General features: G+C 42.9%; 1 long non-coding RNA gene across 1 annotated transcript; it reads left to right on the top strand.

Annotated features, from left to right (window-relative positions):
- Nucleotides 1-14488: 14488 nt before the first annotated feature.
- On the top strand, nucleotides 14489-20906 carry LOC149336978 (uncharacterized). The gene is made up of 2 exons (XR_016284349.1): nucleotides 14489-15570; nucleotides 17022-20906. It is a non-coding gene; the product is annotated as an uncharacterized LOC149336978 (long non-coding RNA).
- Nucleotides 20907-27980: the final 7074 nt, after the last annotated feature.

Genomic DNA, 27980 nt, shown 5'->3' with positions numbered 1-27980 from the left:
GCATCCTGCCAAAACATGTGAGGAATCACCTCTTTTCTTACTAATTTCTTCCCAAAAGGAGATTGTTAAATCGGGTTTAGTGGACATTTGTTTCGTTATTTCAGGGTATTGAGGGCATTAACCTCTATGGGTACTTGACAGGGAATCCAAATTTGTTCGTTACAGTGAGAACTTCGCAAAATCGGGTTTCATTAGATCGAGTTTTGGCTGTACTTGCAGAGGAGCTTTGTGGGTGGCAGCTTTGCCAGTTTGTAAGCCATCTTTGTGGCTATTCATACGCGACAGTTTACTGCGCGAAGAATGCTTCTTTGGAACAGTGCGCACACTCGTTTGTAGCGCACTCGAGCTCTGCGCACCAAACAATAAGAACTGTATTCAGACAGCAGCTCCTGATTTTGAAGTCCAGTGTTTGCGTCCACTTGTCTTGTACGTCTATGTGTCCATACTTCTGTGCAAATGTTACCTCCAGAACCCAGCAACTGTAATGAAGTTGAGCTTTGTTTGCAGAGCAGTGAGCCATTTGAGCTCTCCGTGCAGGAATGATGTGGACTCTGCATTTGGCCCAGCATACATCACCTTTTTGGACATTCTTGGACCAACTTGCAAGTTGCCGGAGTGCAGTCACTTGCATGTGTTGGTGAAATGACTGTATTGATTTGTTTGTGTGAGCTTCTCGGCAATAGTGTGACATCTTGAATGGCAAACATAGTGAGCGGCAACCACCATTGCATTTTCGTATGACAGCACGCTCACTGTGTTCACGGGCACCTTGGCCTGGCGACTTGTGTAGCAAACTGTAACATTAGCCCGTGTGACCTGCAGTGCTTTCCCAGTGATTTTGATGTGTTAGTGCTTTGTAGCTACTCAATGTGTTGTGATGTACACACAGCAGCAAATGTGCTGAGACATGGCTCAGAACCAAACTGTTTTGGAATGTCAGCTAAGCACCAACTCCTTAGCTCTGTTGGGCTCACAAAGTGCTTCGTGAAGTGAGCTTTGTGTAGATTTTATGTTTTATACGTCGTATTGAGTACGGTAGTGAGGAGTGGGTACTGCTTGCTACCTTTAAGCTTGCAGTTAATCGTTGGGTAATTGAAAGAGGATGGTAGCTTTGGCCAAACTAATCGAACTGCATCATTTAAACTTGAGCACAGTTCAGTTTGAACGTGTGCATTGCTACAGATCCCTGGATTATTAGGTCATGTATATATTTGACTGGTTTGCTCAAGACAAAATCAGCTCTTTTGCTGATAGCTATGGTTAGTGTAGCTTGTCGCTGTTGCCATGCTTGTTATGTGTTCCAACTAATTTTTTGGCGTCTCTCATAGCCTTAGTCGCTTTGGAACGTTAAACCCCATAAACCAACCAACTAATTTTTTGATACACGCCAAAATGGCAACTTTTTTTTTCAACAGAAGATTTAAGCAACTGCTAGAACGCTGTTGTTTTTGTGTATGTTCATTGAAGAAATGTGTAACAGGACTCTCACACAGGATTTGAAAGTTCTCTAAACTGCCTTTTAGACCTACTTAGTGCCCCCCAGGTGGAAATTCCTAACTGATTATAACTGGCCATACTGTTTTATGGAACAGTTCCCAGCCAATTCCAGCTGAAACCAGTTGGTATCAGCTGAAAGCAACTGGGAATTGTTCGTTAAGCCAGTTTGGTAACTGTGCCTGACAGGTTTTCATCAGATTTTTTCAGAGACCACTAATGGGTTCAATCCCAGCCGCAGCAGTCGAATTTTGATGGAGGCGAAATTCACGAGGCTCGTGTACTGTGCGATGTCAGTGCACGTTAAAGAACCCCAGGTGGTCGAAATTTCCGGAGACCTTCACTACGGCATCCCTCATAGCCTGAGCCACTTTGGGACGTTAAACCTCCATAAACCATCAGAGGCCACTAATAGGAATTATTCATTCCAAACAGCACTTTTGTAATGGTCTGACAGCATAACTTCTTGATATTGAAAAACAACAACAAAAAAAGGTGTCTCGTGTTGTATGACAGCAATGCAAACTTTTTGTGGAGCCACTGCTGACGAGCTGCAAGTAAATCACGAGGTCACTGTGAAAGTCATTAACAGTAGCTTAAGGGATGATTAGTTTGGTTTGGTTTATTGGGGTTTAACGTCCCAAAGCGACTTAGGCTATGAGAAACGCCGTAATGAAGGGCTCCGGAAATTTCGACCACCTGGGGTTCTTTAAGGTGCACTGACATCGCACAGTACACGGACCTCTGGAATGTCGCTTCCATCAAAATTTGACCGTCGCGGCTGGGATTGGTTGCAGTTGTGTTGCCATAGGGTTTGCATCACCTCAGTCAAACAAATGACAAAGCATATCGTAGAAAGCCGTCAGGATGTGTCTCAAAACAAGGAATTGCTACAAAAACCTCGTTCCCTCTTGTATCCCCGTCAACTAGTCTCTCGGCAATTCCAAAAAGAAAACATTTGTTTTGATAACAGAAAGATTGGCAATGGCAAGTCTTGAAACTTATGTCCCACTTGCACTGCTGGTTGGAAGCAGTATTGCCCTTACCCCCCCCCCCCCCCCTCCCCCTCTTTTTACAGAAATGTTAGTGGGGCAACTAGCCTCTACGTTCAAGAATCCCTGTATTCACCAGTAAACTGTAGTGTGCTTGTTGTTTTCCTTTGTTAGCTCAGCTTGCAAAGTACACAAATGCAATGTGACATTTCTTTTGCACCTTCAGCCCTTGTAAACACTTGTAAAATTAGTTTCAACTTTGCATGTCTTATCAGCTTTTGTGCATGTGGTAGCTGACCAGCATTTTGTCTGATGCGAAAATGAGAGTACGCTATTGCAAAAGTGCAGTTGAGTCTCGAGATTTCATTGCAGTCATGACTGGAGCATGGCTGATTTAATGTGACTTATCAACAGAATTCATGCGTGCAAAACAGAGAAACCAGAATTGTGCAAATAGATATACTCGCACGTTCACTGTGGCATCATTCTTACGTTTGAATTTTTTTTCTTTTTTTTTCAGCTGCCCAGAAAAGACTACAGAACCACGGCTGGCTTTGTGTTTTGAACAAAAAGCTGCATTCTTAGCCGGTCATTTATTTGCTGTAGCTATAGCTTTATATCCAGGTGAAAATCATAACTGGTCCAACTGGTTTAGGGAACAATTCCCAATTGATTCCAGTTGGTTTCCAGTTGAGTGCCGGTTGCTGTCCACTGGGAGCAACTGGAATCCAACTGGAATCAACTGGGAATTGTTCTTTAAACCAGTTTGACCAGTTACAATTTTCACCTGCTGTGCACTTATGCTTCTAGTACAATTCATTAACCAGTACCACCCTTGTCAAAACTGTTGCAGCATAAAATTTATGGAAGTAGGCAGAAAAGAATGACCTTGTGCATGTACATGAGCAGTATATAAAGGAACTTGTGATTTCTGTTCTTGTATGTCACGATAAGCATTTGGCAAACATGTTGTAGATGTGCAAAAAAACAAAATGGCACTGTAATCCTATGCCCAGAAACAAATATTCTGTTGTTCTTATGTGTGCATCGCTTTAAGGGGGGGGGGGGGGGGGGGTTAGTTGTCTACTTCTTATGCAAGGATCATGCTTATTTGCAGGCACACTTACACCACCTGCTTCAAGCAACACAACTGTCCTGCACTCATCCATCAAGAAACTACTGATGGCAAAGCTCCATTCTCTGAATCAGCGGAGAACTTTGTTCCTATTCAGTTTGCTATTTGCTTCATCATATTAATTTTTGTGCTAAGCTGACTGGTTGACTATGCCTGTTGTAGAGTACCTCTTTACTTTTATGGTGTGTGTGTGACTTGTACATCTTCGTAGCGAAAAAATCAAGGTCACACTATTGGCCTCTGTATTTTATTAGTCCTTGCATGACCACCTATTCATTTATGTATATTAATGTGTGCCATGTGGTGTTGCTGTAGCGGTCTTATAGATTACGCAGCTATACTTGTAGAGCCTACTTGTACTGCTTATATGTCTTCAATGTTTTCTGCTGACCACTGCTACCAAGATCAAGAACCTGCCATGTTGTTGCTACTATGAACTGGTGCTGGAGAAAATGTAACTGCTCTCGTAATAATGAGTTATTTCCTGTGGACCTGCACTGGCAGCAACAATATGAAATGAAATACATGAACATTCAACCAATGACCACTTCGTAAGAATGAGTGATAAACAAATTTTAAACTTCACTGCTGAAATGGAAAAAATTTTTTCTTCTGCGAATACTGGCCGTTTCCTTTCATGTTGGAGCTACCTATGCAGAGTAATGTGCACTTGCACGCACTGCTGTGTACTTGTATACATGTATTATTTGCATACTTGTCCACACATCTGTCTAGAGCACTCAAACAGTGCACTGGAGTGCACTTATGCTAGATACCCAGGGCCTAAGACTTGAAACCTGACCTTGTCATGTGTTCACATTCTCATGGATCTTGTGTTGTCATGATGGCTCAGTGGTTATGGCACTCAGTCGCTGACCCAAACGACGCAGATTCTATCCCGGCCACGGTGGCTCAATTTCCAATTGAGGCGAAATTCTAGAGGCCCGTGTACTGTGCGATGTCAGGGCTCGTTAAAGAACCCCATCTGGTCGAAATTTCTAGAGCCTTCCACTACAGCTTCCCTCATAGCCTTTGGGACGTTAAACCCCCATAAGCCAGTAAACCGAATCGTGGATCTCATTTCACTCCTAATGCCTTTAAGAGTTACATTGGGTCCTCCAGGAAGCGACGATTGCCGTAAATCACTGTGGAGCGTGCCATTCAAGCGCTCTAGACAAGTATGTGGACGAGTATACAGTGGGTATTCTAGTGACAGCGTTCATTGCTTTCCACTGAATTCCGCATAGGCTGGCTTTGGCAGTGGTGTCTTTCCTATTCTCATCAAATGCCTATGGTAAGATTAGGCTTAGCAGAACTGTTCATGCCAGTTGATAACTTTACACCTGAGGTATGCATTTTTCATGCCATGGCTGAACCATTTACTTCTTGTTTAGTTTTAATGTGAGCAGCTATTGAAGGCACAGAACGCAGGTCTGTGGGTCAAGATGTTTTTGAAGTACTAGAAGTGTCGAATCAGTCTACATACTGCTTTGTCTCGTAGGGCTACACATTAGCAGTTACATGAAAGCAAATTTGAATTTAGCCCGACTTTGTTGTCATGATTGACTGAATAGGCTTACTTTCCTACCCTGCTTCTCCTAGTGGTCACACTAACGTGTGACCAGCGTGCTTGTTTAAGCCAGTTTCTATGAAGTCTTGTTTGTGTAGAAAACTTACCTGGTTTGTTAAAAGTGCATGATTGAAAGGTACAATTGTAACTGAAAATTTTTTCTGACAGTTGCCACATTTGCTGCCATAATTTCATTGCTGAAAAACCCACTGAATTGTTGGGGGGCTGCCATGAACTAGATTAGAAAGAAATGATTTCAGAATGATTTCTTCAGAGAGACGTAAGGCTCCATTTAGAGCATTCGAGAAGTAGCTCAACATAGCAGTCATGCAAAAAATAGGCAAATACAGAGCAACTAATGTCTTGTAACACTTGCTGCAGGCGTTCTCCTTTCTTTGTAGCTTGTGCTCATTGCATTGAGTATTGATGTGTTTTCTCCTGCTTTCATGGTCCATCACAATCCTTCGGATACTTCATTTGATTCTTCTAAGCACTTCTGGCTCAAAAATTCGCATGGAGCAGTGCTATCTTTCCGAGTGCCTGTGTAGTTTTTATTGTTCCTTGGATTTGTGTCCCAGTGTTCTTGTGAATACTATTTTTAACAGTGCTTACTTGAACAAAGTAGCAGCAGTGCCTAGTTGACTTCAGTATTGTTCAATTATTATGCTTTTCTTTTTTGCTCTAGCTAACTGCAGCCCTTGATGACGCATTCATCTAGTTTTCTTTTTCATGTTAATGTTGCTCAGTTGTTGAAGTTTGTGCATTCTACGTTGAATACCTGCATCTTTCTCCTTGCATGCTTCTCCAGTGTTATGACCGTTGCAAAATAAATCCCAGGTAAGCAGTCGTATACCATTTAATTGTCTGCAAAACTTTGTGGTTATGTTTCAGAGTCTCCTCCGCGCACATCTTTCAAGCCGCCTCCCGGAAGACGAGGTGCCTACTTCCAGCTTCAGAACGGGTCCCTTTATTGTCTGAGCGTTGAAGGGACTGGCGGTCGAGAAAGCGCGAGATTTGCGTATCAGCGTAGCAGCGAGTCCGCAGCGAAAGATGCTTCGAGCAACAGGTTTGGTGCCTCGAACCAGACTGACAACCAGCCAACCGGTGAAGACCCCCGGTCCCCGCGGTACATGGCCGTCGACCAGAAGTCCCTGCTCGACATCGTCAAGTCTTATCCGGCTGACCAGCCCTATCGCTGCGACAGCTGCGGCATGCAGCTGAACAGCCGAGCTTCTCTGCTCGCTCACCTGAGCGAGCACATGAAGGGGAATGCATTCACGTGTGGCTTGTGCCAGTACGTGACTCCCCGCAAATCCAATCTGAGGAGACACATGCTTACCCACACCGGCGAGAAACCTTTCAAATGTGGCATGTGCTCGCAGGCGTTCAGTCGAAAAGAAAGCCTGGAGTCTCATATGATCGGTCACGGGAATCGCAGCTAAGAGCTGCACACTAACTTCAAGCAGTGCCTGCTATTAGAAAAAGCATTTGGATCAATTCCAGATTTCGTGGTGTAGTCTGGTTTCCAAAGTTGGCGCGGATAAATGATAAAAAGTTCACATGCAGCCTCTTCGGTACCTGGAGTACGGTCTAGTCCTTGTTTAAAAATATTGTTAACAATGTAGCGTAGATTTGTTCTATTTGAAACATTTCAGGTATATTGATATTTTATCATTACAGCACAGCTGTGATTTCTTATTTACTGTGTGAAATCAAAATCTGAGTAGCCACTAGTGGAATCTTTTGCATGCATAAAAGCAGCCTAGTTGATGAACTTGTGCCTATATATGCGTTAAGCCTAATACAGAGGTTTGCAAATAGTCAATGCGATCTCAGATAGCAAAAGGTATTGTAGTGCAATTGATGTCATTTGATGTCTACACCTGCTTCAATGAACTGCCTTCCAAAATCTGTGATATCTTTCCTTGCCTCTGTGCTATGGTGAAGTGCGCAGTTTGCAAGAAGACCTGTGTGTAAAGCAGGGTTTATATTTCTTAACGATTTTTCTTGCTAATTCATCTCTTAGCCTTGCTGTTATTCACTGTTGTGATTTCTTGATTTCTAATACCATGACTGACGACTAAACTACAGTCGATACAACTTGGGTGCGCAGTGGAGCTCCACCCACATTTAGGAGCGCTGCACAGAGTTCTATGACAAAAAAGTAATCCGTTGTTAAAATTTTTCTTGTTGCCTAAGCAAAAAGGTAATCGCAAGGAAAAAATTATAAGCACTAAAATTTTTATACCTGGCATATTTAATACAGTCAAACGGGAAAAATTATTCCGTTTGCTGTTGTGATTGGCCAGCAGAATAATACAGTATTTCTGCGGACCTCGGCCCACTGTTGCCAACTGCTGTTTATTCGAGTTGTATTCTACTGTGACAATGTTGTTTCCTGGTTCTACCATTGAAGTCGCAGTTTGTAAATGATAAGCGAGCGGAAGAACGAATGGCAAAGAGAATATCGAAACATATCACTTCAGGCCTCCAGTGATGTTCATTTTGCTTAGTTTTAGCTCAGCTCTCAGAAGATGGTGGCAGTTACACCAGACAGTTACTACTTGGTGCTTCTCAGCTGAAAAGTGATCTGAGCTCTGTATCTAATCAAGTATTTGTGCCTATGCAGCTGTAATGCAGTTTAGGCAGGCTTTTTGTACCAAGGCCTTAGTGTCCCCAGATTCTATGTGACAACTTTTGATCTTCGTTCTTATTTCCCATGTTTCCTTGTACCGCATTACCTCAATGTGCCTTGCAGTTTATAAGTTTTGTGTTTTCCAGTGTTTATTGAGTATCTGCCATAGCCATTTTTAAGCTCGCTACAAGTACTTGTCTGTCTTGTCGCATCCTAGTGAACTTTATTTAGTGTTATTTCAGTTGCTTGACTATGCTGATATGCTGATATGCTGACCTACTGAGTGTTCTGAAACCTATATCACTTGTTTGCATTCTCGTGTTAGAAGGTTTGTATCTGTTTGCTACTGTTTGATTAGATTGTGTTGATTGTTTTGCTTTTTCTAACTGCTGGTTTCTCGCTTGCTGTGCAATAAACTGCCTTAGTTGTTTCACTTTTTTGAACTGGTTGCTTCTTGCTTGCTATGTAATAAACTGCCTTAGTTTGCTTTTCTGACACTTGTTTTGGGCCAAGAACAGTCAGAAACAATATGCACAGGTTTGCTTTTTAATGAATTCGTTGTAAAGCTTACTGTACATGAGAACACTAAATACGAGGTGTCATTTCACATCTAAATGAAGCTGAAATTTGTGGCATTTTCAAGCAACTAGCAAAATATTATTTTCATGCTGAGCAGCACTTAACAGTGCTGAAATATGGAATTTGATCTCAGAATTTTGATTTGCTACAGTATTGCCGGTAAACATTTTTTATGTGCATGCTGTTTACATTAAATGAATGCATGCCCTGATCTCAGTGAACTGGCATACTGCCAAACTACGTTTCTAGACCACTTGCTGAGTTCGTAATGCTTGACTGTGCAAAAGACAACTTGCAGCATTGGCTAGATTCACCAGCACATATGTAGTTACTGATGGTTACCGATGGTTACTGATGCCATCCAGCAACATGGTCACTAGTAATCATGCAGCTGAATGGTCGTTTGTCACAGGCTGTCTGTGGCTGTGTAAGGCATGAGCACTTGGTTCTGTGCGCAGACAACAATGATGAGGATCAGAACCGCCGCGCAGCGGGAGTCGAAGTAGACCACAGCGTACCATGCTGAACCTGCTGAATACCTGGAGTCACAGTTGTCGACTGGAGTAGGTATTGTTACTGTCATTGATGCTGACTGCTTCAGCAGGTGCTAAATGCAGTGATCTATTACTTGTTAGCGTCCACCCAAGCGCAGCCATACGGCTACAAAAGAAAGCTACACAGCTTTCATAGAAGCTTCGCAGTTTAACGAAAATGCCTCTTGGTCTGGGGTCCGGGAAACACAGACCAGGATGACTTTTTTTCTTCAACTACGAACGTTCTATGAAAGCTGTATAGCTTTCCTCTGTAGCTGTATGGCTGCACTCAGGTGGATGCTAGTGAGCAATTGCCCCTGACTGCAGATTGGAAGATTCGCCTGAAACACATTTCAGTTTTATTACTTTAAATGCCTCCTCTTGCCAGAGTTTTACAAGGAGTACTCGCTTACGCTGTAGTTCCAATTAAGAACTATAGACACCTCATTTTAGTTGCATATTGTCTTCTCTGGAATGATGCAAAAGACATTAGAATACATCGACGACTGTGCGGCATTTGCCTACAACCATCAAATAATTTAAAATTCTATTTATTCTCTCATGGTGTTTCGGTTTCATCAAATGAACGAGGGCTCCAACATGCAAGGAGTGTTTAAGTTAGGTAAAGCATGAAAAAAAAAGACATTGATATATAACTACTGATAAATAGTTTGTATTCCCCCTCTTGACCCAGGCTAGCTTAAGCATTGTAGTGAATTAAAACTACATGTCAGCGATTATACTGCAGTTTTTTTTCTCATACCTAGCTCATGTGACCTAGACACTCCTTTCACTTATAGCCATCGTTTGGCTGCTGAAACTGGAAGAGCATCAAGAAGAACTGAATTTTAAACAATTTTGTGGTGAAAGGGAATGCCATAGAGTTTATGGGCACACAAGCGTATTCTACTCAAAGAACGTAAAGTAGAAATGTCTTTAATTTAGATGTCTGTGAAAGATGCAAGAATTTGCACTAAAAATCAGCATTAGATTTTTGCATCTTTGAGATGTACTACGTGCTCAGTGAGCGACCATGCAGTCTAGCTACTTTCGAGGACAGTTTAAATGAGTTGAGACTTCCGACTGTGATACGTTTCCTGTCGCAGACTGTCATTCAAGGCTGTGTAGACCTCTAGAATTTGTCTTTGAGATATCCACAGGAAGTCTTGCAAAAAAGTCTTAGAGCTCAAAAAAGTGGGAGCATTAGCTGAGCTACAAGGTGTCTACAAGTGTTTCAAGATGCCTAAAAATGTCTTGTAACCATATGGAAGATGTCTTGCACATTTTGAATGTTTGTAATACATCTTGGCAAGATGTGCAAGACATCTTATAAACATCTAATTAACTGTCGCAGTGGTCAGTTGAGATGCCTTAAAACGGCTTGTTCATCTCACCAAGAGCATTATATCTGTTTATGAATTGGTGCTCAGTGGGCAGGGAGTTTTGTCACGCATGTGGCACAGGAATCGAAATAGCATATGTCTGGAGCAATAAAACATTCGTGCCAATTCCTGCCAGGTAGTTATGCATGCGTGCACGAGTTGGTGACATGAATTTAGCTTTTTTTTCTGATGTCAGGTTTCTTATGGCCACGCTTGTGTTTCCTGTTTAAACGCAAATATTGCACTGCAGCTGCATATAGCTTTGATCTATATGGTTTGGTTTGGTAAACGCCATAAACCAAACCAAACCATATAGCTCAAAGCATAAAACGACTTGTGAGGAAGCCCTCCAGCTAGGCTTCTGAAGAAGAATGTTTTGAAGACAACTTTAGTAAGCATCTTGCGTAGCTGCTGAAGGCATAGAAATCTTCCTAAGGCAGCTTCCAGTCATCTTGGCTAGGTGTTTTCTAGACAAGTATCAAACAGCGTCTTCTCAAGATGTCTATGACCATTACAGACGTTTCAAGATACCTACAAGATATTCTGTGCTTAGTGGGACTCCTTACACTAGTCGCGGGAAAGGCCTTGCTCTAACAGCAACAACTGGACCAGCAAGCCTGGATCATCCAGCTACGCAAGTCAGCTGCCGTCAGCGGTGCTCCTGCAAATTCTTATGGCTAAAAAAAAAAATCTCTTTCTCTCTCTCCCACAGTATATCTGTGGAATCTGTCGAGGAAGTACCAATAGTATTTTTTGTGCGTACGTTATGTGCCACAGCCTAAATTTGGCGGGTCTAGATTTCGGCCTACGATCCCTCTCATCCAGTTCAAAAAGATCAAGTTCTTGTTTCGCTTCAAAAACAAAAAAATTTTAAAAATAAAAACGTTGGTTAAGCATAATTTTTATAAAAATAGAATAGTGCAAAATAAATATTAAGCATAGCATGTTTGTTGTGCGTGACCTTCTAAAAAACGAACTACGAGCTTTGCTTGATTTGCTTTATGTAATCGCGGCTCGCATCGCACGTCGCAGAGAAAAATGGCGCTGTTGCTTGCGTACATGTCACAGCGTTGCACAGCCGTGTCAGTTAAAGACATATCATTTCCACGATTTTTTCGCCACTGTACTGGTGCCTTTGAATGGCTGTCCCCATTTTTCACGCGCAGAACACTTCAGTTATCATCCCTAATCTTTGGTTGCGTTATGATGTAGTCATCGCTTCACCTCTGGGCAGGTAAGTGTCGGCAGTACATTTTGGCGGCTTATTTGGTTCGTGCCTTTTCTGCGAAGGTTAGGAAAACGGGGTGACGCTGCTCCCTGTACCTGATTATTGTGTCCACCGTTGTCTTCGTCGACTTCGAGACGTTTTCTGAAAGCCTTACTGTGCTTAGTGGTTATGGACTCTGTTTCAGCTACGATGTGTGCGCGCGTCTGCTCGTTCAGGACAGTGAGTGTTGAAAAGTGTGCGTGTGTTTACACATGCAGCTCCGTAAACGACTTTGTCGCATTTGGTATTGGTCTTGGTCATTATCGATCACATAAAACGTGCTACGAGCACAAATTGAACCAAGAGCTGCCTGGACGAGAGTAGGTCGTTATTTTGGCGGAAACGCGGTGACGCGGTCACGTGTGGCAGAGGCCCGTACTGTGAAGGTGCGGACGGAACGCACCGGTCGTCAAAAGCTGGATCTTGCGGGGTCGACTCGTGACAATGCTGTTCTTGTCACCCTGGCTTTCGTGTTTAAAGTGTTGCAGGTGCGATGGAATAATAAAAACAAATACCATTGGAACTTTCGAAAACATGGAACCTAGTTGAATCCGATTGAACCCGTTTGGTTTCCAAATGGTCCCAGTTGTGTTTTCGACAGTTCCACGGGGTCTTTAAAGATTGAGGCTCGCCCTTCACATTCTTGTGATTTGTATGATGACACACTTGGGATCTATGAATGTTAAGCTGAGAATTTCCAATTCCGCATATATGAGCTTTAATGCTATCGCGTCATACCTTTTAAGGCAAAACTTAAAGGAGTATAGCATGGGCGTCCGGAGGGGGGGGCAAGGGGGGGCGGCTGCACCCCCCTGGAAAATCACTCCCTCGAACCGTGAGTGATGGCCGCACGCCAGGGGCCGTGGTGGGCTCAGCCAAAAGGGTAAAAGCAGCTCCGCTTCGACGCTTTGGGTCACATCTGCGAAATGCCGCGTCCGGGCACGCGTCTTTATGCCGTTTTCAAACCACGCCATCGTTAGCTCTGTTGAAGGCCGACCTGTTGCAGACATACAGCGGCACCGGCGAGCATGTGTTTCAAGCCGTCTTGAAATGGGTGCCTGTTTCTTTGATCTCTAGACAGATAGCGACACGGAGGCAGACAGTGCACAGTGCATCTTGTTTTCGCCTTCGTTATGCCGGCCACCGATGAATTCTTCAGGAGGGAAAGACAAATCAGCCGTGTCCACCCCCGCTTTGTCGGGCTGCTCATGGGCAAGCGGGCGATCAGTTGGCGCCGCCGCCGCTCGCTGTGCCTCCGATCCACGGGAGAGCGCAGTGCGGTAGAAGCGCCGCTATCAGAATCTTCGGCAAAGGAGATTAGCATCTTTTGTTCACGGCGACGCAGTCTCCAGAGGCGCCCCCACACCAGCGTCCCTTGCGTCTTCTCCGAAAACCAGCGCCTTTGGTCAACGCAGCCCGATGGCGCCTGCCTGGCTCGCCTGTCACCTCTGGCTGGGCCTCAAATGACAACAGCGCCCGTGTACTGTGCGAGGTCAGTGCCCGGTAAAGAGACCCAGGTGGTCGACATTATCCGGAGCTCTGTACTACTCCGTTCCTCATAACCTGAGTCGTTTTGGGGCTCTGAACCCCATAAAAACACACAAAATAAATTTTCCTACCGGAGTGGCGAGTGTCCCTTCCCCTTGGAAGTCGCACGGAAGTAAGCCCTTGCACGTGTGCGCCTCTGTATTTGTGCTTCGGTGTTTTTAGTGGCCGTTTGTCAACGAAGCTGAGAACAACCAAGACAGTGGACGAGAAAACTACGAGCGGCGAGCAGTGTGCGTGCGGTTGCTCGACTGTGCGGATGCGCGAGCAAGATGGAGCGAGGTGTATGAAGCTGCGAGCGTGCATTTATCTTGTAAATAAGTTTTCGTTGTATGTATAGACATCTTTTGTTTTCAACGTGCGCATTCAACCGTTTTTCCAATCAATGTGTGTGACGCGTGTGCACCGAGAGCGTGTAATGAAGCACAGAAATGAATTTATCACCCGTGTAATCACGCAATTCGCCCAGAAAAATCCGTGGAGTCTACAGTTGCTGTTCAAGGAAGACTGACTGAGTGACTGTAGTTGCGTGCTTGTGACCATATTGTGCTGTGTGCTGGTCATCAATCCGGGTGAGTCGAGAACCCGTATGCAGCAATACTGAGCACTCTTCTCCACGAAGTGACAGTATATTTTTGGATTTTTTATTAATTTTAATTGTTTCTTCGTTGATAAACTGCAATGTATCTCTCCTAGCCACACTTTAATTTGCTGTTTGTAATTTTTATTTCATGTGTGTATTTCACTTATTTTTTATTTATATATAAATAAATAAATTCATACCGCAAATAGTGCCTTTTTGCTACGAACATGCCCCCCCCCCCCCCTCCGGCGCCAACAACCAATGGGGCACCCCCCTGCAAAAAATTCTGCGGACGCCCTTGAGTATAGGCACTTTATTTCTGTGCCATGCTTTCTTCTGTACAATGATGCGGAAGACACTACTATGCATGAATCAGCTTGTGGTATTTGCCTGTGACCGCTGAATAATTTATAATCCAACTTTTTGGCATGCAGATTTGGTTTCAGTTTCAACAGCTGGACGATAGCTCTGACGTCAAAGTGGGGTTGTATGTCACGTCAGGCATGCAAAAACTGCGATATAATCGCTGCTTCATCTTTTCAATTCACTTAATGCTGAAACCAGCCTTCCTCAAGAGCCGGAACGACGACGAATGTAGCAGCAGCGATTATGTTGCAGTTTTTTCATGCCTTATGTGGCCTGTAACTACACTTTCACGTTACAGTGATCATTCGGCTGTTGAAACAGAAACAGTACGAGAAAGAAATTCGATTACAAATTATTTAGCGGTCGTAGGAGAATACCATGTGGTAATCCATGTATAATAATGTCTTACGCATCATTACAAAGAAGAAAACACTCATCCAAAATTTAGGTGTCTATATTCCATTAAGTGGCCCCTCCGGGATCGATAGGTATTCGCAAAGCGTTTTTGCTTCTTGTGTTTTAAATTTGGCCACTTGTTTACGAAGAAATTGTTTCTTGCATTTGTAATTTCTGCTGTGAGCTTTTGAGAGAGGTGATAAAAGGACTATTGGCTTTCCTTTTGCACATTCTTTGTATCTGCCCTTTGAGGTGAATAGACCAAGGTGTCTTTCTATTTATTCATTTTGTTATTGTTGAAATTACTTTTTCTTCATGGTGTGCTGTTATTTGTTTCAGATTCAGCCATAAACTGTCCATGTTTTCAGTTGCTGCTGTAAAAAAAGAAAGTTTCTAGAGTTATTTCAGTGTAATTAATAATGCTGGCATCATCACTTTTGCAGTTGTCTTTAACAGATATGCTAGATATGCTGGCGTTTCTATTATTACTGATAAATATTAGAGAGTCCTTCAGCCTGGCATGCGATGATAAGAATGTGCTATCCGAGATGTTTGCGATGCGGCCACCAAATGCATGAAGTTTAATGGAACTGAGTCAGACATTTAATGTGACTGTCTTTAAATTAAAGACTACAGACATTGGCATTTGTGGACCACTCCATGGTATCCCCTTTGACCACAAAATTGTTTAAAATTCAGTTCCTGATGCTCTTCCAGTTTCAGCAGCCAAACGATGGCTATGAAGTGAAAGGAGTGTTTAGATCAAATGAGGTATGAGAAAAAAACTGCATTATAATCGCTGACATGTAGTTTTAATTCACTACAGTGCTTAAGCTAGCCTGCTTCAAGAGGGTGAATAAAAAAATATATATATCAGTAGTTATATAAATTAGTTTTTGTTTTTTTTCATGCCTCACCTGATCTAAACACTCCTTGCGTGTTGGAGCCCTCATTCATTTGACGAAACTGAAACATGACAGAAGAAATAGAATTTTAAATTATTTGGTGGTTGTAGGCAAATGCCGCATGGTCGTCGATGTATTCTAATGTCTTTTGCATCATTCCAGAGAAGAAAATATGCAACTAAAATGAGGTGAGTACTCAATGTAAAACCTTTTGCAAAAGGGGTCCTTTAAGGTGATAAAACTGAACTGAACTTAATGGTACGGTTTTAGTGGATTTCTGTGGACATATAATGCTTTGGCCCTAGTTGTCTTAAAAATCAGCAAGTTCTGTGCTCTAGGGTACCTACGAAAGACATCCTATGGCTTGTTTTGCTCTTTTTTTTTGCTAATGTGCATTATTGTGGCCCGCACATTTTCTACTACTTCTGAACGAGTCCTTACATTGGAAGGATAGCTGACGTTCCTGTAAATATTGTACAAATGGTAAACTTTGTATTTATCTCGGCTATACTGACTTGCTCACTGAATTCGTAATCTAATGTGGCATTTGTCGTAATCAGTGACGAGTTAGCCAGATGGAGCTTCCAGCATCATTGTATTGTTGGAATGTTGAGGATGATGTCTTATGACAACATATAAATGATAACTTCGTCTCAGGTCATTTAAACATGCCATTTCAGATCGTCAAAAACAGATGTGATTGTGAAAGCTAGGCCAAAGCTGGCCATTTTTCTAGAACTTGAGCAGCAGTATGTGGCTTTTTTGTATTTAATAAGCTTGTTTGAGAGGATAAAATCCTCACTTGCTTGATCCTCATTGTCACCATACTCACTTCCCAAAAAATGGGGAGTAATCATTAAAAACCCTGACTGCCAGTAGGGTTCTAGCAGTTGTTTGAAAAAGTCCTGTGAATCCTATATTGCTATTGTGAGGTGCGTTGGAAGGTATACAGGGCATAATGTTATCCTTTGTAGCTGACGACGACGACCGCAGCAGCCTCGGATTTTGTCTTTAATTGTATTTATTTCTTGGGCCAGGACAGTGCTTTGTATAAAAATTCAACGCCTTTATTTTATGATGTTCATAACTCTGTAATGTTTGAGGGTATTCACATGTTGTAGGCCTAGATGTGTTGCCTGAAGACGCATAATATTTATCCTAGTATGTCTGTAACGTCATTATAGTCCTTCCTTAAGTATGCCTGTACAGTTTAAGTACCACAGAAGTATTTTATGATGTTCATGACTATACTGTTTGAGGGTATTCACATGTTGTGGGCCTAGACGTGTTGCCCGAAAACGCATAATATTTATCCTATTATGTCTATAACGTCATTATAGTCCTTCCTTAAGTATGCCTGTACAGTTTAAGTACCACAGAAGTATTTTATGATGTTCATGACTCTATAATGTTTGAGGGTATTCACATGTTGCAGGCCTAGATGCGTTGCCCAAAGACGCATATTATTTATCCTAGTGTGTCTGTAATGTCATTATAGTCCTTCCTTAAGTATGCCTGTACAGTTTAAGTGTACCACAGAAGCCATGTTTGTGTATTTTTGGGGCGTAAAAAAGAAACGTTTACTTCTTTTCCAGACCCATTATTCGGGCTTTTTTTGTTTCTTCCTTGCATACTCAAGAGAGCTGTGCCACACTTGCAACGTTGAAGATGCAGGCTGGTCAAGAGTTGCATCCGTTGCCTGGCTGCAGGCGCGGGAAGCCTGCGGAAAAGCCGCGGGCATACTTTCTTCAGGCTTTCCTCAACGCGGAGCAGCCTTGTGGGCCTCAAGGGATGGTGTGGCCTTCTTCGGAGATGCCTTCGCTGTATCTGCCTGGGGCACGGATGGCCCTTCCATGGACTCCATAAACCCGGTCTGAGCAAGGGACGTGAGTGGGCGTGGTGCACTGCATCGAGGCATCACTTCGGCGAAATTTATGTTTAGAGTGAGTGAAAATGCGTTGTTGGTAAGTGAGAACTGTCTTCTCGGCTCTTTAGAACAAGTTGTTTTCCTTTGTCTTCAGTGTGATTATCCCTTTTTCAACCTTGCAGGATGGGCATGACCTGGAGTATGCACGGTGTTCCCCATAACAGTTTGCGCAGTGTGGTGTGGCGTCATCAGAAGAGTGCTCTTTTCAGGCACATTTTGCATGTCTTTGGCAGTCGTTGAATCGCTGGTATTTGAAACAGTAACAGTGGCTTGGTGTGTGGGGACTGACGCAGGTTTTTGTTACCCGCTTCGTTTGAGTTGGGGAGTGTGTAGGAGCGAAAGTGGGGACCAGCCATTTTGTAGATATTTCTTGGTTGTTCTTATTTTGATTCTGAGGACATTGATACATTCTGTTCGGTGAATTCGTAAAAAAAAGTCCAGGGTTTGATGGAAACCTGTCTGGACGGGAATGTTCATGGAGGGAAAGTATTGAGCGCTGACCGATCTTGTTAAAAAGTCGTTTCGGCCCCGCTGAAGGGGTCTTATTCACGATGATTGGAAGTGAGGGTTGATTCATTGTGAACGATGTGCCCATAGCGGGTCCGAAACGCCTTTTATTTTAACAAGATCGGTCGGCGCTCAGCACTTTCCCGCCGAGAGTTCATCTAATGTTTTTTTTTTTTTTTTTCTGTGGTGTGCAGGATTTACATGTGCAGGAATTACATCTTCCTTATGGTTCCTCCTTTCATGGTAACCACCATCCAAGTGGTTTTCTTGGCAATTGCTACTACACTGCGAAACCCATGAATGGGCCCTTAATGACTGTCGCTGTAAAACAGAACGTGTTTGTGAAAAATTCGTTGCTGTCTCAGCACACCTGATGCGCAGACATTTGCAGTACACATTCACAACTGTTCGGTAATTTTTTCCTTGGGTTTTTCTGTTTTCTACAGAATAGCGTAAAGGTCCCGTGCCACAGAAAACCCGGTGTAGTCGGCATGAGCAAAATTACTTATTGCTTAACATGGCATAGTGGTGCCGTCATGTGGCGGTCACTGGAAAACCCCTGACAGATGGCGCACAAGCAGTATGATGTCTTCGATTCTCAGTGCATAACCTATGAAGTCTGGTTACTGCATTGTGATTAACTGTGGCATTGTGAACAAGGAACAGTGTTTGTATCTGTGTTAACTGATGCTGTCATGTCGTTGTCGTACCCATATGGGGGGACACTGGTCTTTGAGACCAAAAAATGACCAAATACAGCAGTTATTTTCCAACTGTACCAATTTTTTCCTTCAAGAAATCAGCATTTTGGCCATATTATTAAATTCAGATCATCGCGTGGGCTGAATTTATGCAGGAGCAGACAATTTGATTGCATGAAAGTTTTGGACCTCTGGCTGTCTTAGTATGTTGATATCTCAACATCTAAGACAAACAGAGATGTCATATTGTTTGCTAAGGGAAGCTGAGGGCACAGTGTGTGCAATAATCGAAGCAGGTTTGTTCAATCGCACTTCAAAAATTTATAATTTCGCAATGTTTACCGATGCACTACATTCGCACCTTGAACATTGATATTCCAAGTGCTGTTAAATTATTAATGAGGGTAAAATAGAAAAATGGTTTTGATTATTGCACTCTTTACTCACCATACTATGTAGCCATGGATTAAATATGATCTTTTATTGAGCAGTTTTTTTGCACCGAGGTGCTAATGAATGACTAATTAAAATTATTTATCTTGAGAACCGACTAATTTATGAGAAAGGTAATTTCATTGTTCAAATCAGTATAAGAAACTGAGCAAGGTGTTACAGTTTCATTAGGATTGGTCTAAAAATAAGGAACATAGGTATTAGACCAGTGTCTCCCCTTTAAAGGCGGAGGGAGCGTAAGTGTTCTCGAATTTTTATTCTTTTTAACCTTTTTATCTACGTTTATCTCTAAGCCTTTCCTTTTTTTTCTTTTGAATGTACCCAGGGACATTTACCCAGTGTTCCCCTCAGGCCTTTTCATATTTTGTAGTACTTATTTTATTGTGCTCAATTTTTTTTTACTTTTCCTGCATTATTCCCACTGATTTTTTGGTTTCTCTTGTTGTGCTGTCTTTTCTCTTTTTGCAGATTGCTGCCGTGCCTTCGTCTTCTCGGGGCTAGCTTCTCAGAGTGAAGACTGGATTTTACCTCTTTACTTTTTTTTTTCTTTCTGTTTAAGCTTACCATACTTTTCGGTAACTCAGAGTTGGCTGCTCTCTCTGACCCAGCAAGAACGACGCCTGTTCTTTTTAATTTTCCTTCAAAATTTCATTTCAACTGTTGATCCATTTCATTTTTATTTGATTGGCTGTCAGCAAGCTTAGGATGGCTGGAGAGGGCTTTTCTTCTCACCTCTTATTTGCTTTTTTTTTTCTCTCTCTCTTCTTTTCCGAGAGGGTGATTATGCAGGGGTCGACATGTTCACATAAATGTGGCACTCACTGTCACTTGTGGCTTATACCCGTGCCACACGCACACAAGAAATGGCAGTAAATGCTTAAGGCCTTAAGTTTGTTAATGCCATTATTTTCGAAGGTGGTGCTACACGTCCACTTTTAATGCCATTATCGAAAGTGACGATTACGATAACGCTTGCAAGGTAGTCAAAAGTTTCATCTTAATCTAAACATTCCTAATGAGCACAATATATCGGGAATGATGTTCAAAAGTAATGTAAAAACGATTTTCCAGAAAATACAGCTGTTCCTGCTTTACAAGTCGAAAAAGTAGCCACAAACTTGCATGTCGGCACACAAGTCGAGAGTACCTGTCAATAAGGCTGCTTAAAATGGCGCTCTTCGCATCGAAAATGCGGTATAGATGCCTTATCTGACTGAAAGTTAAGAATTAATCATTTTCTACTGGTTAGGAAGCTGTTACTAACAAAGCTGCATGTTTTTCTACGTGTGGAATGGGAACGAGAGTACACGTTGCACGGGCGAATGAGTTGCGGCGAAATCAGTAGGTCACAAATGGCAGTGAGGCTAATGACATTAAATTTATGCGTGTAGCACCGCACGAATGCCATTAAAACTTAAGGCAGTAAGCACTTAATGGCATTAAATCTGTCCGTGTGGCACGGGTATTAGTCTTGCCAGATTTAAACTCTTTGCTGCAAGTCGTTGGACGGACATTTGTCGCTGGTTTGGGTCGAGCATTATCATACCACGTGTGCACCACTGTGTGGTGTAGTCACTGACACTGTTTTTCGCATATCAAGAAATGAACCAGTGGTCCTGTCAGTGCTGGCTATTTTGGCGTCATTTGCGTGTGCAAAGAATGCATGTAATTTTTGAAGCCGTGCTTGTTCACATGTCTCCATAACTCTCTGCCTTGTAACACGCGCAGTGGCTTCTTTACCACGCTTTCCACTTCTGGTGACAAATAATATGTTGGCTCGGTTGTGTTTCTTGCCTTTTTATTTAATCAATTTTCTGGTGTTTCAGACCTCGATACAAGTCTGCAGAGGATAGGAACAGCGACTCCCGACCTTCATCATATTTAAACTTTGTGTACAAGTGCATGTTCGCGAAGATGAATGAACACTTTCTGTGGATGTTCTTTGATTCTATATTGTTGTTTTTCTTCCCTCGTGAGCGTTGTTTTTTGTTTGTGCTTGTGTTCACAGTGTTCGACTCTTCCCTGAAATTGTGTCATCGATCTCGGTACCATCAAACTCTTGTCTGTGACTCGGATTAGTTTTCTTTTTTTTAACTTTTCATTTCTCGAGCAATGCATTCTTATCCAGTGTAACTTTTATATCCAAACTTCTCAGTACTGTGCAAGAGACTGCCGTGAGCCATTTTTATATTGTGTATATTACTGCTCATGGTGCAATTGTTTGATTTGTTGTTTCATTGTTTTGTGGGTTTGTTTTGTATTTCTGTCATCTCAGCTGTCTTGTGTGTCCTAACCTGACTGCACTCCCATTCACCCCCTTCACTCAGCACCTACTGTTGCTGTTTGTACTATAGTGCATGAGTTTGTTATGTATACATTTAACTCTTGGACAGATTGTGTAATTTGCAAAGTTGTGCAGTGTATCTACAAGGAATCAGATGTAGTATAGCTGCAGTATTGTACAAGTTGTTTGAAACACCTATCAGTCAACACTTTCACTTTGGCTATTTCACCAGTGAAGTTTAATGATCTTTATGTTTTTCCAGAAAGTGCTAATGGTTAGTCAGGCATGACTTTCTGTACAAAATGTGGAAAATATGCGCAAAAGTAGTGTTTGGGTAAAACTTTAGAGTTCCTTGTGCAAGTATATTGTCAAGTTTTCAGTGTTACCCCCGGAAGCGACAAGCATATGTTGAATTAATACAGCCTAACAGGAGTGAAGTAGGCAAGGTGCTGGTTTGGAGCTGAAGCTTTCCAGAAGATGTATTTTAAAAAAAAACTGAGTTTTTTTTTTTTTTTCGTTGTTTTATATACATCTGAAAGTTGCACCATCTTTTACAGATACATGTGTGTGCAAATTTCAGTAAGTTTTAGTGTCAAGGGACACTCATGGCCAATTCTCATCGGCGAATTCTCATGACCCTGCTAGCGTGGTAACGCAGGGCGAGGCATCTGAACGGGGATAGTCCACTGCTTGCATTCTCATGGCACTCCCTGCATTGTGACTCTTGCAGGTTCATGAGAATTGGCAGGAAGAGGGTCATTTCATGGGGAAAAGCCGCATTTTTCGTGACCTGTATCTGACTGTAGAAAGTGAAATGCAAAAGCAAACTGAGTGACAAGAAGTTTTCAGTGTGCGGATCCCTTTAGTCTATGCTAGACTGGCATTCATTTTTAAACGGCGACCACAGACTCTCTGTTTTGAGGTCTCAAGTTTGGACTGAGTGGCAGGAAACGCTTTTTAAAATTTTAAAAACCAGTTTTCTCAAATGCAGATGCGTCTTGCTGCCAGAGAAGCACGAGCGTAGTTACGAAAAGTCACGGAATTTCTTTTCTGTCAGCGTCCCAGTAAAGGAAAAGGTTATCACTTTAAAGGGTGCTCTGTAAAGTCTGGAGAGGTTCATCAGTGTGCTTTATGCAAATGTTGGCCAAAGAAGTGGTGAATTACGTTCGTGACCATTCACTGCCTCGCACTCCCGCTCACTTAAACTTCTCTCGTTTCACCCCAGCGTGGCTGACGGTTCGTGTGAAGCAAGAGCCAGGAGGAGATGCCCTCGACGCCTCCGGTGGGAGCGAAACCGTCGGTCCGGTGGCGCCACCTTGTGTCGAGCAGGAGCCCTCCAACGTCTGTCGCCCCGTCGTACTGGAGCCCGACAGTCGAGGGCTCTTTTGTTGCCAGCTCTGCACCTACGAGTCGCGCTACAGTGCACGCTTGGTGCGGCACATGCAGCGACACCGAAGCCGGTTGCCCTTCCGGTGCAACGTCTGCTGCAAGTGGTTCAGCTACGCCGAATTGTTGGCTAAGCACGAGGCGGTTCACCAGACGGGCAGGACGGTGGTGCAACGCATGGCACACGCCCCCGTCGACAAAGAGCCGTACAAATGCAATGTCTGCCAAAAAGTGTACGACAAAAAGGAATCCCTTCTACGCCACCTGACCGAGTGCCACCCACTGCCGTTGTGTAACACAAAGCAGCCCAGGCACGACGCGAAGTGAGAGGAGACGTGTACTTGGGCGCACTCGTCCTCAGTGGGGCTAACACTACAGGTAAATGAGGGGAATGTATTGCAAGCACTGAAATCCTGCACAAGCACCGGAGTATTTATTTATTTTTATTTAATTCAAGATACCCCTAAAGGCGGTCTTCACGAGGGTATTACATAGGGGGTGGTAAAAATTTCAACTTGAATACACAGAAGGAACATTAAAGGTGCACTGAAGAGGAATTTGAACTTGTCTTTTTGCCGCGGGAACTCGGATCTACACGTTCCGAGCTTTCTTAGAAACTGTGATTTACTGCTCTGTGTGGCCGATTTCCCCAATTAAATCGAATTAACGTCCGGCTCCCGCCTTTTTTTTTTTAATTCTGCCTCGTACGGTGGGCGGAGTCGACCAACGCGTGGAGCGCCTTTCACCCAGTCCCGTGGAGGCTTGCCGCTCTACCATCGGCGGAGTAATACGTAGTAGTCCGTAGCAGCAAATAGTCTGCGCATATTTTTATTTCTTCGGGCTTATTTTGCGGCTATATTATCTGCGAATGAAACTATTTATTCATGGAAACCTAAAAAACAAAATAAAGCGAGAGCAAAGCCTCCACGGGACTGGGTGAAAGGCGCTCCACGCGTTGGTCGACTCCGCCCACCGTACGAGGCAGAATTAAAAAAAAAAAAGGTGGGAGCCGGACGTTAATTCGTTTTAATTGGGGAAATCGGCCACACAGGGCAATAAGTTGAAGTTTCTAAGAATGCTCGGAACATGTAGATCCGAGTTTCCGCGGCAAAAAGACATGTTCAGAATCCTCTTCAGTGCACCTTTAACATGAGTAACAGGGCAAAAAATAGAAGCAAGAAAAGAGCAATAACTGGTAGTCAGCAAGAATCGAAATGTGGCGGAACAACAAGACGCAAAATAAACAAAATGAAAAAAAAAACAAGAAAACACAAAGATAAAAACAACGGAATAAACAGAACGAAAAGCAAAACTCGAACACATTGCGGTGGGCAGAACTAGGAGAAAACTACACATCGCTTTGATTTTTTAAAGTTTATGAAATGATGTCGCATTCATTTCAGTTGCGATTGTGGAAGGCAGCCGGTTCCAATCAATAATGGTTTTGGGTATGAATGATTTAGCAGAAACAAAGTGTGACATGTGATGCGTTTGATTTTCAAACTGGTCTGCAAGAAAAAAAAACTGGGAATTTTTCACCTACAAGTGTCAAAGTTTGTCGGTAGCTTGCAGTGCTTGGCTTTCATTTGCTTTGTGCATTTTGTTCAACACCAGCACAGTTTAAAAAGTGATGTGTTTTTTAAAAAAGTGTTCCTGGGACTTCTGTCTCCTCGATGATTTGTCAGGCAATTGAACTGACTCGTAACATTGAGATGTTACATCACGTTAAATTTTGACTTTAACGAGCGTTCTTTCATTGTGTGCTTGAAAGGTTTATGTTGACCCTTGAGTACCTTTTTTTTTGTTTAGTCTGGCCATCAATGTAGTGTTAATTGGTCAGTGCCATTTGTTAGACGGCCCCTCCTCAGAAGGGGATTTCCCACTTCATTCCTGAGTTGTGTCTGACAGTTGCTAAGGCACTCTACTCTGTGTTATGTTGTGCACGTACAATGGCAAGGTGTACTGAGTCGGGCGTCTAGTATTTATGTTCAATTGAACTTTGGAACACTGTGTGAAGAATGAACTGGCACATCGCTGTAGGAGGTTGTCTCACGAACACTTAAAGGTGCACTGAAGAGGAATTCGAACTTGTCTTTCTGCCGCGGGAACTCGATCTACACGTTCCGAGCATTCTTAGAAACCTCGATTTATTGCCCTGTGTGGCCGATTTCCCTAATTAAATCAGATTAACGTCTGGCTCCCGCCTTTTTTTTTTTTTAATTCTCTCCGTACGGTGGGCGGAGTCGACCGACGCGGGGAGTGCCTTTCAGCCAGCTCTGTGGAGGCTTTGCTTTCGCTTTATTTTGTTTTTTAGGTTTCCGTGAATAAATAGTTTGATTCACAAATAATATAGCCGCAAAATAAGCCCACGGAAATAAAAATACGTGCAGACTATTTGCTTCTACGGATTACTACGTATGACTCCGCCGATGGCAGAGCGCCAAGCCGCCACGGGACTGGGTGAAAGGCACTCCCCGCGTTGGTCGACTCCGCCCACCGTACGGGGAGAATTAAAAAAAAAATGCGGGAGCCGGACGTTAATTCGATTTAATTAGGGAAATCGGCCACACAGGGCAATAAATCTTAGCTTCTAAGAATGCTCGGAACGTGTAGATTGAGTTCCCACGGCAAAAAGACGAGTTCAAATTCCTCTTCACTGTCCCTTTAAGAATCAAGTCTTCTGGCCAGCCGGTTGGTAAACTAGCATATTAAGGATTTTATAACAAGTGTAAAATTATTTGAGTTGAGAAACGTGCCTTGTGTGCTCACTACTGTGGCATCTCTGGAAATCGGTTGTGGCATGTTTTGTTGAGTGGTCACAACAACCGTGTTGAACTACTCGAAGAAGTGGTCGCATGCTGTGATAAAGACTGAAGAAGGCAGTTTTTACTTGTGCAAGCCTAGCTGTATTAATAAAACATGGTGCTGTGCTAGTTGGTTATTCATACTTGGTAGGAAGACAGCGGGAAAAACAACCACAGGGGAGGACAAGACACATAAGAACGCTACTATCAATTGATTTATTTTGTCATCAAGTCACATTTATATAACCAGCCAGCCACATCACATGTCACACTTTGCAGCGCCAGCTATCTTAGACTAACAGATAAGAATGGTTAAATCACCTCTTCAGCTGTGAATGTAGCTTGTCAGAGAAAGATTGCAAAAAGTAAAAAGAAAAAGAAAGAACAGCGCATGACATACCCCCAGGCAACAATCTTTGTAACAGAGTTTACTTCCTTGTCTGGTCTATGTCATGCACGGTTTTCTTTTTCTTTTTACTTTTTTTTTCTTTTTCCTTTTTGCAATCTTTCTCTGACAAGCTACATTCACAGCTGAAGAGGTGATTAAACCTTTCTTGTCTGTTAATCTAAGATATCTGGCACTGCAAAGTGTGACGTGATGTATCTGGCTGGTTTTATAAATGTGACTTGGTGACAAAATAAATCAGTTGATAGTAGCGGTCTTATGTGTCTTGTCCTCCCCTGTGGGTGTCGTTTTTGCGCTGTCTTCCTACCAGCTAGCTTTATTAAGTTTTTACTGTTGAGTGTTTGCACAAGTTGAGAGTGCCACAACACCAAAGTGGCAGCAATGTTGCCTGGCTTTCCTATGAGTAGCATAGTTGATGTTGTTTTTGTGGTTATAAGAGTTATAAGAATGTGTTTATGTACTTTTTTTTTTATTGGTGGGCTACTCCCACATAGTTTTATGAGGCAACAGGTCATGCCTTGTCTTGCTGTGCTTTTCTGTCAGTTTAAGCTCTTTGTTTTGTGTTATTGCGTAAAATGCATTTTTTATGCCGGCTGTCGACTGTGTGTTTTCCCAAGTACGCTGCTTGTCCTGTCTTGAAGGTAGCTTCAGAGTGCCTGCAGCTAAATGTTGCACTTGTATCTTTATTTTCTGAATATATTGCATGATGCTTCAGTGATGAAAAAACTTTGTACAGCATGAAAATTTTACACAAGAAACACACTGACGCACAGCAACGCTCTCTTGCAAGAGCCGTTTAATTACGAGTAGAAAAATACAGAATATAGACGGCTTAAAGCATGTGTCCACCATAAATAGAAGCAATGTATCACGCACGCTCTTCAGCGGTCTATTTTTGCGTGTTTTTCCGCTTGCCATTATCATGCTGGAAACCAAAGTAGTATTCAACAGTCTAGCAAGAAAACAGCAGTTCGCAATCGATGGCACGGTGCTTGAAGTAGTAAGAGAATATGTCTACTTGGGGCAGGTAGTGACCGCTGATCCGGATCATGAGAGGGAAATAACTAGAAGAATAAGAATGGGGTGGAGCGCATATGGCAGGTTCTCTCAGATCGTGAATGGCAGTTTACCAATGTCCCTCAAGAGAAAAGTATACAGCAGCTGTGTCTTACCGGTACTCACCTATGGGGCAGAAACGTGGAGGCAAACAAAGAGGGTTCAGCTTAAGTTAAGGAAAACGCAGCGAGCTATGGAAAGAAGAATGATAGGTGTAACGTTAAGAGGCCAGAAGCGGGCGGAGTGGGTGAGGGAACAAACGCGGGTTAATGACATCCTAGTCGAAATCAAGAGGAAGAAGTGGGCTTGGGCAGGGCATGTAATGCGAAGGCAAGATAACCGCTGGTCCTTAAGGGTAATGGAGTGGGTTCCAAGAGAAGGCAAGCGTAGCAGGGGGCGGCAGAAAGTTAGGTGGGCAGATGAGATTAAATTTGCGGGGATACGGTGGCCGCAACTGGCGAAGGACAGGGTTAATTGGAGAGACATGGGAGAGGCCTTTGCCCTGCAGTGGGAGTAGTCACGCTGATGATGATGATGATGATTAATGGTTTCATGCACTGTACACACAGTTTTGTACACTGGAAATTCGCTGCTCTTTCTGAGTGTGTGGTACAACTAGGAGCTATTTCTTTTACTAAGATATAGCACCTTTCAGCACTGGGATGCTTATTATGTGAGCTGGCATATATATTAATAGCATCTCTCGAGACAGTGAGTCTGGTATAGCGCATCCTTCCAACATACTCAACTAGGCAGATTTTGTCACTGGCATTAGTCTAGGTTTTTTTTGTTTCTGCATTTCTAGCGTGATGTGCATCTTTGATTTGAAAGAAAATATATGTTTCTTCAAGCCTTCTTCTGACATATCTTGGTGTCTTGATGTTACTATTTCCAGCTGTGGTGGCACTCGGTACGAAACTGTGTACATCCATGTGCTTCGCGTTGTAAACCTGACTACATTTACTCTCTTAAGGTTTGCATAGCTTGCAGAAGAAGAAAATTTTTTTCGACCAGCAGAAATGGCAAGCAATGTCTGAAAGGGTTAAATGTCGGTTGTGAGACAGTGCTAACTTT

This window comes from Amblyomma mixtum, chromosome 7, assembly GCF_055824585.1.
Source record: "Amblyomma mixtum isolate Tamu chromosome 7, ASM5582458v1, whole genome shotgun sequence".
NCBI classification, from domain to species: domain Eukaryota; kingdom Metazoa; phylum Arthropoda; class Arachnida; order Ixodida; family Ixodidae; genus Amblyomma; species Amblyomma mixtum.
This window is presented reverse-complemented; position numbering and strand designations above follow the sequence as displayed.